Below are 13,302 nucleotides of genomic sequence, written 5' to 3' on the forward strand. Positions count from 1 at the left end.
AAATAAAAATTCTTTAAAAATAATATTTAATTTTTGCGAAAAATTCTAGATAATATTATAAATTATGTAACTTTGGCCTTATACAAAGCGCGATGGTTTGAAAGCATCGATGCGATGATAATGCTATAAAGTGAATATCATTTGTGTACACACTTATACGGTTTTACAACCAAAAACTTTCGATGTGGAAACTTCATATTTTTGACTCTCTCAATGGTTTCACGTAATACAAAGCATATAGACATAGCAATGATTTATCTGGAAAGCGTAAAATGTTTCCTCTCTCGTGTAAAAAACATTTCACGAAGTCTGACGTGCAATAATGTTCAATACAATACGGGCAGTTGTTTACCTGTTGAAATACTGACATTAAGTTTAGCTGAGATTAATATTGTCAGGAAGAAAAGGAATGTGTGATACAAAACTCGGATAGTTATAATAATAATAATAATAATAATTTACATTTTTTATCTTTTCATTTTTCGTCAATGACAATACAGGGTGTCACTTAATTCGCGTCCACTAAGTACATATAGCATTATTCCTTACTAAAAAATTAAATCGAAAAGTCTTGAAAAATTTTTTTCTATGACACTTAATAAAGGAATAATTTTAATTTGATTTCGAATCAATATTTTCCTCGCGTCCATTTCTTTAGAGGGATAAGAGGGGAAATAGGAATTGAGATGTAATTGTTAAATAAGTTTTGATATCATAACAAGTAAAATTCAGGGTCCAGCAGACTCAATGAACAAAATTCCCTAACTTTTTAGTATTATTTTTTCCAAATATATAATTTACATATATCTATATGATAAATCAATTAAATGTTAAATCCTTGAGATATTTTTGTCAACAATGAAAAGGTTCGGAAATTTTTTCGAAAAGAAAAAAAACAATTATACAATCTGCATTATGTACGATAATCAAACATGTCACTATTTAAATAATCACCTTTTTTATTTATATTATATCAAATTTTTTTAGTTTTATCTCTATTAAACATATTGAAATAAAAATAACACGACAATGAAAACATAAATTAACAAACACGCTATAGATGAATCGATTTTGAACAACACAGAAAATTAGTGTGCTGACAGTTAAGGAAAAGTTTATATTAATTTAATAAAAAATTCCAATTATTGAGACAAATGTAGAATAATGTGAAAAAATCCAAATAAATAGTAAAATTTCCTGACTTTTCCCTGACAATTCCAGATTTATAAAATTGCTTGACAATGCCCGGTTTTCCAAATTTTCCTGACTGCTAGACACCCTGAAAATTTGTATCCCGTGGCAATTATCCTGCTATATGTAAAATTAATTTTCGCTAGAACTGATACGTGCATGCGGGTTCGATTTTTCTAGTTAATCTATCTCAAATGTGTATGGAATAATTATTGAATAAAATATGGTCAAACACTGCCGAGCTGCATGCTTGATAATGTGTGTTCACGTAAATATTGCCAGATGCACGACTGCATTTTATTCAATAATTACTACTTTATTAAATGTTAAAAAAAATATTTAAGATTTTTTCTGGTAAAGAATAATAATAAATTATGTATTTAGTGAGCGCCAATTAAATATCCATTGGAAAAGTGCATTGGATATTATAAAATAGTAATCTCTGTTTGATAATTTAGAACAATGTAGCAAAAATGCTTATAAAAATATGCATACAATTGTTTATAATTAACCTATAGATTGTTGATAAATCTTATTATAATAAAAATTCGTTAATATACCTTTTCTCAAACTGCTAATATAATTATTATCTCTCTTTCGTTATACACGTTTCAATGCTTTTTCGTATAAACAATGTGAAACACAAGACTTTTAATTAAAAACCGTTGTAACTACAATTATTGATGAGTCAGTTTATATATTAAATGGAAATACCTATTACCTTATAATTATCAAATACCTATTACCTTAAAATCAACTTGCTATATATTGTCTGTGTATTTTCTTTTAATCTAACAATAAAATTCCTCTCTCTCTCTCTTTCTCGATTTCTTTCTCTTTTGTCTAAATGCAATATCTGCCAGTTATCCTGTCTGGATGAAACCGTTTTCTCGCTGAATATTCTATCAGATCAGTGCTACGTTCGGAATATCGTTGTACAATCCCGAACACAATCCCTAGAGAATACGAACGAGTCCTTTCTCTGTGTAGAACATTCCTGACAGCTCCCGGAAGTTTCGGTATTCATCTACATACCCTACGCAATTCATCGATAATGATCGTGTCTCGTTAACTCGGTTTATTGTTTGCTTGGATGCCAATAACAAGCTAATAATAATTTTTTATCCACTCTTAACTTACTAAATGACAAATAATAATGTTGTTATAAAAGTGAATCTGCATTCTTCCAATTCCTGTTATATACACCAGTTATATACAAGAAATCTGTTACATTGCTCATAAAATTAAAAATGATTTCTAAATTATTAAACATTATCAGTTAAAAGTTTTTATTAATCTTTATTATATTCTTTTTAAAGTATATAGAATACTATTCTGGAAAAAAACCGATTGTTTTGTCATTTGAAACTGATTTAATCATTTATTTCGCATGCGAATTAAGGATATATTGGAAGATGTACAAATCAATAATATGCTGTAAATTTTTAAGATATTCTCAGTAACGTCCCAATTCGTGGTACATTATTTCAAATTTTCGTTTTTACTCATTTAAAAGTTATTTATTATCGAATTTTCTGATTTTTTAAACTAGGATTTTGATATGTCCATTTGAGAGATAAATAATAAATTATTCACAAACTGTTAAAATTAAAAAATTTGACGAATGTATACTAGTGAAAAAAAGACAGAAATAATACGTCAAATTGAAATGAATATTTATTGCTTTTTAATTGTCACTTTCGGAAAATATTTTGTGATTGCGTTTATCATTATTAGATTACTGCATCGTGCAATACTAGATTGCATTTCAATTGCGTGATGATGTTATACGTTAGTTTTTCAATGTCATAGTAAAAATTTTATATTTTATCTTTTCACTCTAGAATTATTTTCATATTCACATATACATATATATGTATTGTATACATATTATATATTGAAAAAAATTAAGCTCGCAGTTTTTTTCATATATATGATGAAAAGAATTTATGAAAAAGTTAATTTACAAAAAATGCTTCCTAATATTATAAAGTATGAGTTAAAATAAAAAAATATCGTTCAATGAAGCTTCACTTAATCACAATTTTATTTAATTATAGTTAAAATAGTATCAAATCTCTAATATATTAAGAATAAAAATACAATAATATTAAAAAAAGTTCTTTATTATAAAAACATTATATACCTATATATATTTTTTAATATTATGTATTGAAAATAAATAAAAATTAGGCAATGCTAAATAGTGACAAATTTTTCAAACAGCAATTTGTGGAACAAAAATTGTGAAAATACAGATTCGAAAAGCATAATAACGACAGATGAAAATAAATTATTTTTGCATATAAATTATGATCTATTGTTCTAAATTTATAAAAAATGTGCAAAAATTTTGTAATGCATTTGTGAGAAAACGAGACGGATCTGTGATATGAGAATCGAATAGACGATTGGCCAGTTTGCTAAAGCTAATCAAATGTTAAGATTTAGGTAAATTGAATCCCTTTAGAGAAACGCTCCCTTCATATAGTAGCTAGTCAATTGCTTTCATGTTGTCTATGTCTATACATAGATCGTGATTTTCTTAGAATCAGAGGATTTATACATCGTCACACCCCAACGTCTTGAAAGCTTTGAATGATTGACCATCTGATCTTAATGAAGAAGTGTCATGAAGCAAAGACGTGACATGACTATCTTGAGTGATGTAATTTAATACCTACACACTAAAGTTAATCAAGTGTTAATAAACCCTACTTATAGTACTAACTACCCTCTGGAGGATCTATTTAACTATCATTAGAATAAATTACTACACAGTAGATAAAATTGCGAAATAATTATTTCGTAGAAATATTTAACCAATATTAAGACATATTTAGCAATACATTGAAAAGTTGTGACAAAATATTTAAAAAAACTAAATATTATGTGTTCTTAACATTTATATAAATACTATGACAATTCGTGATTTAATAATCTCGTCTAAAAATAATAATTAATTTGGAAGTTGTATCTGTCACTTTATTTATCCCTTAATTTTTTCGAGTTTTTTAACTCTGGCGACATTTAATAAACTTTCTCTGACAGTTTAATTTTTTATCTCCACAACATTATGTCTTTCCTATCGATCGCTTGATTATCTTCTTGTCTTACATATCTTTTATACAAAGAATAAAAAAAAAGCAAAAGAGAAACAGAGAAAGAGAGAGAAGAGAGGAAAGGACAAATTAAAAAAAAGCCATGAAACTTACTAAACAAGATAATGTTAAGACTAATAAATAAATTTGGCCTAAACGCTCTATCTGAATGCGTGGAATCGTTATATGAATAATTCCAGTAGCTATTTCGCAAAGTCTGCGATTAATTGGCAAGTGTAGTTGCACAAGATCACGTATACAGAAATAGTCAAAAGTTCTGATCAAAATTCAAATCAATAAAAATATTTTTCGACAACTTATGGAGATTACAAGTTGTTTGCATCCGACTACGGGTGAGTTGCAAATTTATTCACGGATCGATAAATCAATATGTAGAAAAGTTTTATATATAGTAGGAATATATATAAACAAAAAGAAAGATATTTATTACCCATTCAATTTGTGAAACGGAGAAATAACGAATATTAAAGGTGAAAGAACTATCAATTATTATAAAGATTGATAAATAATAAGAGTGCTGTGAATATTAAAGAAATTGATACTTTTTATAGATTTTTGAACGCTGAATGATTAAAAAAATTTTTTTATGATCGCGTAAAATTATTTTTTAATTTCAGTAAGAGATAAGCCGAATAAAAGATTACCGAAAGTTACGCCGTTTTCTCGATAACGTTTCAACTGCACCGAACATTATAGTGTACGTGAAATTAATTGGAAACCGTTTCCCATTTTAAATCTGTCGCGAAGTGGGTCCTCGGTTAAATTTCGCCGGAGCAATCGGACAAATTTGCATAGTTCTACCGTAAAATCGATGAAACAGAAAACGCTCACGAAGAAAATATGAGGATAATTTAAATCCTATTGCTGTTCGATTCGAGGCACCAACACTCTTCTATTGCAATTATTTTATCTATAACAACTTACACCCCCATTTTCTATCCTTCCTAAAATCATTTGCAAAACTTTCAATTTCTTTCGATTAAAAAATTAATAATAAGCAAATAATCGGTTATGATACTAACAATAAGAATAACGGAATATTTTAAGTTTCGAGAAAGCAGATAACACATAAAAAAACTCTTCTTTTACCGTAAGCAATTAAAAATTATTTTAAAATTAAAATATTGTAAAAACACATGACAATGTAACGTTATATCGTCTAAAGGTGATCCTATAATTATGAAAATTTGAATTATAAATGCTAATATTAAAACTCTTTAAAAAATGAAAGAGTGCGTATGCTTAAAGATATAAGAAAATATTAATAAAACAATTCTCCGTTCGAATAATGTAATGATCTTTCATGGTATAAAAAGCTTTATTTGCGCGATAAAGGTCTTGGAGAAAATAAAAAAGAGAAAATCGGAAATGAAAAAAGTTTGAGAAAAATATAAGTAATCTAGAGAGGAAAAGCAACTTTGTCTCTTTTGTCGAGAGTATGGTAGCTTCGTTTCATTCGTGTTTTCATTATCATTTACATATATGCTATGTAAAATATAATAAGAGACGTGTATCGTGCATGTTTCTAACAGAAATAATATATGTATTTAAATTTTAACATGGTATAAACTTTATTCCATTACAGAGAACAAATGTGAAAATTGTATTGCTTATAAAAAAAACTAAATATCAAAATTATTATATTAATATGCAAATAACATATTATGACAAATACATATTATAAAGAAATTTGCATCCTCTATACGTCATCGCAGCATTTATTGCAATTTAATTTTATATTATTTTATAATAAAAATAGTCAGTATTGTACATAATCTATAAACAGTGTGTGTGTATGACTATTTATAAAATTTGTTAATCCAATTAATTATGACTGATAATTATATTGTCAAATAATGAATTAATAATTATATAATTATTATTATCATTAGTAAACAAAAGAAAATTCTGGTATTAATTTCTTACTTAGTATAATAATCAGAGAAGAAACTGAACACATATACACACATGAATAAAGCACACACGCGTGCATGCTTTGTCGAATATTTCTTTTGAAAACTTATATAATCTTCTTTTTTTATGAAAGAAGATATATTACATTCTTTATATTGAACAGCGCAAATGATGATATTGATATTGATATTAATGATTTTGCATGAAAAATATGATACGACATATCATATGTATTGTGTGCATGTGTGTATAATGTATGTATTTGAAATCAATGCAGACTATGACTACGTAAAAAGTCAGCATCCTTTATTTCTCATATTTTTATAATATTGTAGCACGAGATTTGCATACTTATATATTATGTACATGTATTAATATTATATGTGTATTATCCATTTGCTCAAGAAAGCTTCTTCTTTCAGTTATCAAATATTCATTTTATACCGTTTATGTAATTTTCCCTATTTGATTGTCATTGGATTTTTACTTACATCTTCATATGAATACGATGAGATACAATTTCAGTAAATTTAGTTGAAAGTATTGTAGTAAATAAAAATTCGCAAGTTCTACCTGTTTCTCACGTATTTATTTCTGACGTATTTCCAACTTCCTTTTCCGAGTATACGTATGAATAATATATACGGGATAATTCAAGTCAAAGAGCCAACGTTTCATGAGATAATACTATTGTTAATAATTCATACATGTCTAGAATTCGAATAACTATTTAATTGATAATAAAATGACATAATATAATAAAAATGAAATTCTGTAAGATATACAGGCCACAAGTTTCTTCTTCTAGTTAGATGTTTCAAAATTTCCTGTGTATTTATATATATTTTGTAATCCGTGTGCTAAGTATATTCTGAGTTCCTTTATGCAAATAGGATCTACATTACAAGCATGTAATTTTTAATCGTGTATTCATATTTTATAGATATCAAAGATGAGAAATAATTATATTTTCATAATCATTAAAGATTGAATACATATAAACTTCTATCTCATAATAATTTACTTAATATCATGTATAATGAAATATCAATTTTCTTCTCAATTATACCTATATGTTTCACGTATAGATTCATGTCACACGCGAAAATAATGATACTGATTGTGTAAATGATACTTTGAATGTAAAAAAAGAAGAAACAGATGTTCAATATATATATATATATAATATATATATCGCGAATATATATATTATATAAAATATGAAAAAAAAACAAATATTGAAAAATATAAAGAATTTTTACGTTATTTTTAAAACTCTATTTTCTCTTTATATAGTTCTTTGTTTTTAATAATAAAATAAAATTTATTTTTTTCTCGGTCACTTTTATATTTTTTCTTTCCCACGTAAAATATATGTGAAAACATGAAAATATTCTATATACATAAAAAGGAGATATAACAGAAGATAATAGATGATTAAATATCTGATATTCAAGCTGCGCAGTCACAAGCCTGAAGGAATCACGTGGTCAGCAGAACATGTGACACGTATCAGTGACACGTGACATAATTCTCCCAGAGTCCCAGTTATCTCATTATCAGCTGTCTCCTGAACTTATCGCATTTCTTATTTTTATTCGGTGAATTTAGAAATTTTTCTCACGATCTCTCTCGCGTTTTCGCGACATTATGAGGGAAAAAAGGCAGCGTCATCGACTTTGTATGCATCGTATTTTACGATCATGAACGTTTCAACAGATATTGGTCTGGAGCAAGATATGCATTCGTGAGTTAAATCGTTTCTCTGCAACGAGACTCCACCATTTCGGAGTAATATACGAGGTAGCTCAGGAATGTGTCTCTTCAAATTTACAACGTGAATATGATTATTGCGTCGCATAATAAGTAGAGCTCGTATTTGTGTGGGTTAAATGTTCGTGGTTTACCCGAATTGTTGACCAGGATAAATGTACCAGCTCCAAATATAACATAATGTCAAGTAGCATGTTTTTAAATATTTGGAAACAATAATCGATAGTGAAAAAAAAGATGAGGAAAGCTTCTATGTTGAAATATATTTTTATGAAGGAAGATAAAGAAGAATAACAGAGATGTGGTCAAAATTTATTAATTAAACGTATAAAAATATACAGTATTGTAGTTTCAGCAAATTCGGAGAGAATGGAGCTCTCCTTCGATATCACCAAAAGTTGTTATTGTTATATCTAATTATCGTTACTCGAAAAGAATAGTCAGATCAACATTTTAAATAAAAGAGCAAAATAAGAGAAAAGGAAAGATCGGAAAAATTGCGACTTTGTCATTTAACAGAACATTACGAATCTCTAAAATATAAAATTGTAATGAATATTGCGAGAAAAAATAATCAAAGTATCATTAAATTTATTTTTTTTCGAATGATTATTGCTTTTAACGAAAAAAATTTTTATTTCATAAAATAAATTAAGTTTTATTAATTCTTTTCAAGTTTTAAAATTATATGTATTTTTCAATTTGGAATCAAAATTTAATATTGAAATATTAAATTTAAAATATTGGTATTTATATTTTTACAATCTAATAATTTATTTTTATATTTAATTTTTATTCAGTAATTTTCATGAAGAAATATTATCGAGTTGATTGCAAGAAATATTTTTTAAGCTTTAATAAAAATTTCTCATGACCATAAAAAAGGATCAAGTTTTTTTTAATTCTAACAAAACTATATTTTTACCAAATTATTTGTGCACAATTTTCATCTACCGATACAATTATCAAATAGTCAAAAGCCATTAAAAAAAAATCTATATATATATTCATTTATACACAAAAAAATAATGTGTTATTTTAAAAGATAATTAATTTATATTGCATCATTTTAACAAGAAATTATAATTTATCATGACTTGCACCTGTGCTAACAATGTATAAATTAAACTTTTATGAATAACAAATTGCAGCATTAACACATTATTCTCATAATTTGGACAATAAAAAAAAAAGAATTATATCCGGGATTATATATGTATAAATTGTAACATGTATAAAACATTCTATTAAACAAATGTATTTTATTATCGTTGTCACAATTTTGTAATAAAAGTAATAATAGAAATTTCAAAGTTTCTGTGACAATCTCCGAGTCTAAAAAAATAATGGTCAAAGAAACTGATTCCAAATAAAGTTATCTTGAGACAACATTCTAATGACTTCTTCTAATTAAAAATGGAGCGTTTTTACTAGCCGAATAAAAGAACAGAGAAACTCTGAACTAATAGAGAAGAAGGAATTGTTCGTTTTCTGAAATTAAAATGTTGATCTGACCGATTCTTTTTTAATCAGATAGAACAACTTTGGATAATATCGAAAGAAAGCTCCGATTTTGCTGAAACTACAGTGTTGTATATTTTTATGCGTAAAACACAAATCTGTAAATTAAAATTGTCGCTCTCAAATAGATAAATTTACAGTACAGTTCCGTCCCTTCTTTTTCCCTGTAAAAGCGCCAGATTTTAATTTACAGATTCGTTTTTTACGCACAAGTATATACAATGTTGTGCTATAGATTAGTTTATTATATAGTTCATTTTATTATAGTATAAATATTATATTATTATACTATTATAGTTAATATATTAGTTAATTTATTTATAGTTTATTTTATGACGATATCCAGTCAATACTGAAACGTACATTTTTCTATCGCTTCGTCAAAGCAAAATAATGCAATAAATAATTCGACTACTCACATTTCGACTATTCACATCTTCTTCGATCTCGGCGTACTCCGAATTCCTCGCCGGCATTATTTTTCCTGCAGCACACCAACCTCGAGAACTGTCCTCGTAGAAGCTTCGAAACACTGCACTCGCGTTATTTTTTTTTTTTTTCGTTGGTGACGCCCGGGTTGAACTATCACAATAATCTTCGACGCGTTTCGATAAAACGCGAGAAACGCGAAAGTTTATTCGGTGCTTTCGTGTCGGTCTTTTCAAGGCCACTTCTCGGAGGGCCTCATCGAACAACGAGGCGACTTTCCGTGACGCACTCAGAAATCGCCGATATTCCCGAATTGGCGAACACCACATACACTAATGTATGTACTTGCTTCTCTTTGCCAAATATTTTCGACGACGCGTCACGAGAAAGTTTTAAAGAGGAGCGTACGATAAATGTTGAAGTATTACAATATGGCGGCGTGTCTGTGTCGAAGTGGACCTTGGCGATTTTCACGACGACTACGAGCTTACTTCGTCGCGTGACGATATTCGGACACGACGATGTCGAAGTACGACCGGAAACGTGCAATCGCCCGCTCGAAATACGCCCGACAACGCCGAAAAACTCGGAAAATTTCGCCCGGGATCTCTCGCGATCCGTCCTCGTAAACTCATCACTCGCGAACTTTTGGCGGTTCGAGTCGTCGGAGCCGTGACGTCACGCGAAGAGACGAGGACCGAAGCAAAGTTGAGCGAGATTCGCGACCGACAAGGACGCGAGGAGCAAATGTTTCGAACGAGATTCACGATCGAGGTCAATCTCGCTCGAATAATCGCGATCGTGATGTGAGGACTCGCGACGCGATGAGATTTAGACGATAATTAACGGCGGGAAGACGTTAATTAATATTCACACTCGCGTAATTCGCGGAGCGACGCGGACGAACGCGGGAACGTTGATCCTGAACGATGCGAAGTGAAGCAGAGGGCAGCAGCACTCTAGATTACGTTCAGAAATAGCAGCTCAGAGTGACCGCTCGATCGACCAATCAGGAGAAAGATCCTCGGTCTCCGATTGGTCGGCGCGGAATTGGTCCACCAATCAGAGCCGAGGATCTCTGTCCTGATTGGTCGATCGAGTGCTTCGCTCGGGCTGATATTTATCGATACAATCCGAGTGCTGCTGCCCTCTGGTTCACTTCGCATCGTTCGCGATCAAAATTTGTCCAACCAATCAGAGACGAGGATCTCTACCCTGATTGGTCGATCGAGCGCTGCGCTCGGGATGATATTTTTCGATACAATCCGAGCGCTGCTGCCCTCTGGTTCACTTCGCATCGTTCACGATCAACATTCCCGCGTTCGTCCGCGTTGCTCCGCGAATTACGCGAGTGTCAATATTAATTAGTCCCTTCTCGTCGTTAATTGTCGTCTGAATCTACTCGCGTCGCGTGTCCTCACATCGTGATCGCGATTATTCGACCGAGATTGACGTTCTCGATCGGGAATCTCGTTCGAAACATTCGGTCCTCGCGTCGTCCTTGTCGATCGCGAATCTCGCTCAACTTCGCTTCGTTCCTTCGCGTGACGTCACGGCTCCGACGACTCGAACCGCCAAAACTTGGCGAGTGACGAGATTACGAGGGCGGATCGTGAGAGTTCCCGGGCGGAATTTTCCGAGTTTTTCGGCGATGTCGAGCGTATTTCGAGCGGGTGATTGTGCGTTTTCGGTCGTGCTTCGACATCGTCGTGTCCGAGTATCGTCACGCGACGAAGTAAGCTCGTAGTCGTCGTAAAAATCGCCAAGATCCACTTCGACACCGACACGCCGCCATATTGTAATCTTCAACATATCGTACTCCTTAAAACTTTCTCGTATCGCGTCGTCGAAAATATTTATCAAGTGCAAGAAGTTACATATATATTTTAGTCGCGTATAAGCTCTCGCGTTTTATCGAAACGCGTCGAAGATCGTAATATGTTTAAATACGCGAGTGCAAATAAGTGTTTCGAAGCTTCTACGAGGACAATTCCCGGCGCAGAGGTTGGTTTCCTACACGGTAAAATACCGAAGAAAATGAATAGTCGAAATGTGAGTCGAATATTATATTTATCTCATTATTTTTGGATAAAGCGACAGAAAAATATACGTCTAAATATTGACCGGATATTGTGTTCAAGTATATTTAATATAGTACATTTACATTTTTTGTGCATTAAACACGAATTTGTAAATTAAAATTCAGCCTCTCTATTTTTCTACTTGAGGGCGACAATTTTAATTTACAGGATTGTATTTTACGCATAAAAATACACAATATTGTCAAAGTACTTTATTGAATTTATCTCGACACGATATCCGGTCAATACTTCATGGGCGTATATTTTTCAAATAAAATCGCAGAGGACAATTAAAGCTCTCCTTAGCTAACTTAGGACCGATATTAATAATATAGAGAATATACACCTAATTCTTGTAATACTAACATTTTATGTCAAAGTCACATTGTTCGATGAAATTTAACTTTAACAAAAGTAAAGGATCTTCTCGAAAGATATTTTGATATTTGATTATTTCTAAGAGAAACCCCCTTCTAAGAAAATGGTACAATGTAATTGCATTGTTGTAATCGAGAAAATAAGAGCTACATTAGTTACGATATAAATTAAGATAATTCACTATAAAGCTACTTCTCTTATATATAGAATTAATTGAATTAATTAAAGTATATATGGAATATTTTTGTAATGAGATTTTATGTGAAATTCATTTTTTATTCATATTTATTTAATATAATTTAAAAATACGCGATCATATGATTTAGAACTGTTGCAGATATTTTCAAGAAAATAAACTTACATTTTTTTTGTTTTCCAAGTATTTTACGTAAGATATATATATATTTAGGCACGCATGTTTGCAATTTGACAGTATCATTCCCAGGTAGCAGACTGACGTCCTTAAACGTCAAAATAACGTCATTTTTACGTTTAATGACGTCAGTTTGCTACTTGGGTTCGTACGTGAGAATCAATCCAGTTTTTTTGCTGAATTATTTACGAGGCTATAAAATCGAGTTCTATGTAGCGAAAGACTTCGTATAAAATAGCGATGATCCGCAAATATGGGTCTGTTATCGAACGTTTCCACAAACTAGATGGATGTAGCAATCATGTCCAGAATTGTGAATGAAATTGAATCCTCCAACGACGGAAAATGAATTATTTTCGATTATTATCGTATTCCACAAAGAGAAAAAGCGTATTTTTCGCCGCGGTTGATTTTATTCCCTCTGGTGGGATGTTACACGAGAGACTGCAGCGATGCTAGCTTTTCCAACTTGTTTTCGACGAAAGTCCTACGAAACACATTCGAGAGTTTAGCATTATTC

The 13,302-nt window shown here is 30.5% G+C and overlaps 2 protein-coding genes across 3 annotated transcripts in view; one reads left to right on the top strand and one right to left on the bottom strand.

Moving 5' to 3' along the window:
- The window catches only part of LOC114946396 (trissin receptor-like), a 48,663-nt gene that overhangs the window by 9,845 nt on the left and 25,516 nt on the right, over positions 1-13,302 (bottom strand). The window lies entirely within an intron of this gene.
- The window catches only part of LOC114946395 (sodium-independent sulfate anion transporter), a 39,871-nt gene continuing 37,831 nt past the window's right edge, over positions 11,263-13,302 (top strand). Inside the window, exon 1 of the mRNA XM_029322856.2 lies at positions 11,263-12,002. The gene's annotated coding sequence lies outside the window, so the exon portion shown is untranslated. The remainder of the gene's footprint in view (positions 12,003-13,302) is intronic.

The sequence above is a fragment of the Nylanderia fulva genome, unplaced genomic scaffold (assembly GCF_048542155.1).
Source record: "Nylanderia fulva isolate GAGA-0341 unplaced genomic scaffold, ASM4854215v1 Scaffold9, whole genome shotgun sequence".
Taxonomy (NCBI): domain Eukaryota; kingdom Metazoa; phylum Arthropoda; class Insecta; order Hymenoptera; family Formicidae; genus Nylanderia; species Nylanderia fulva.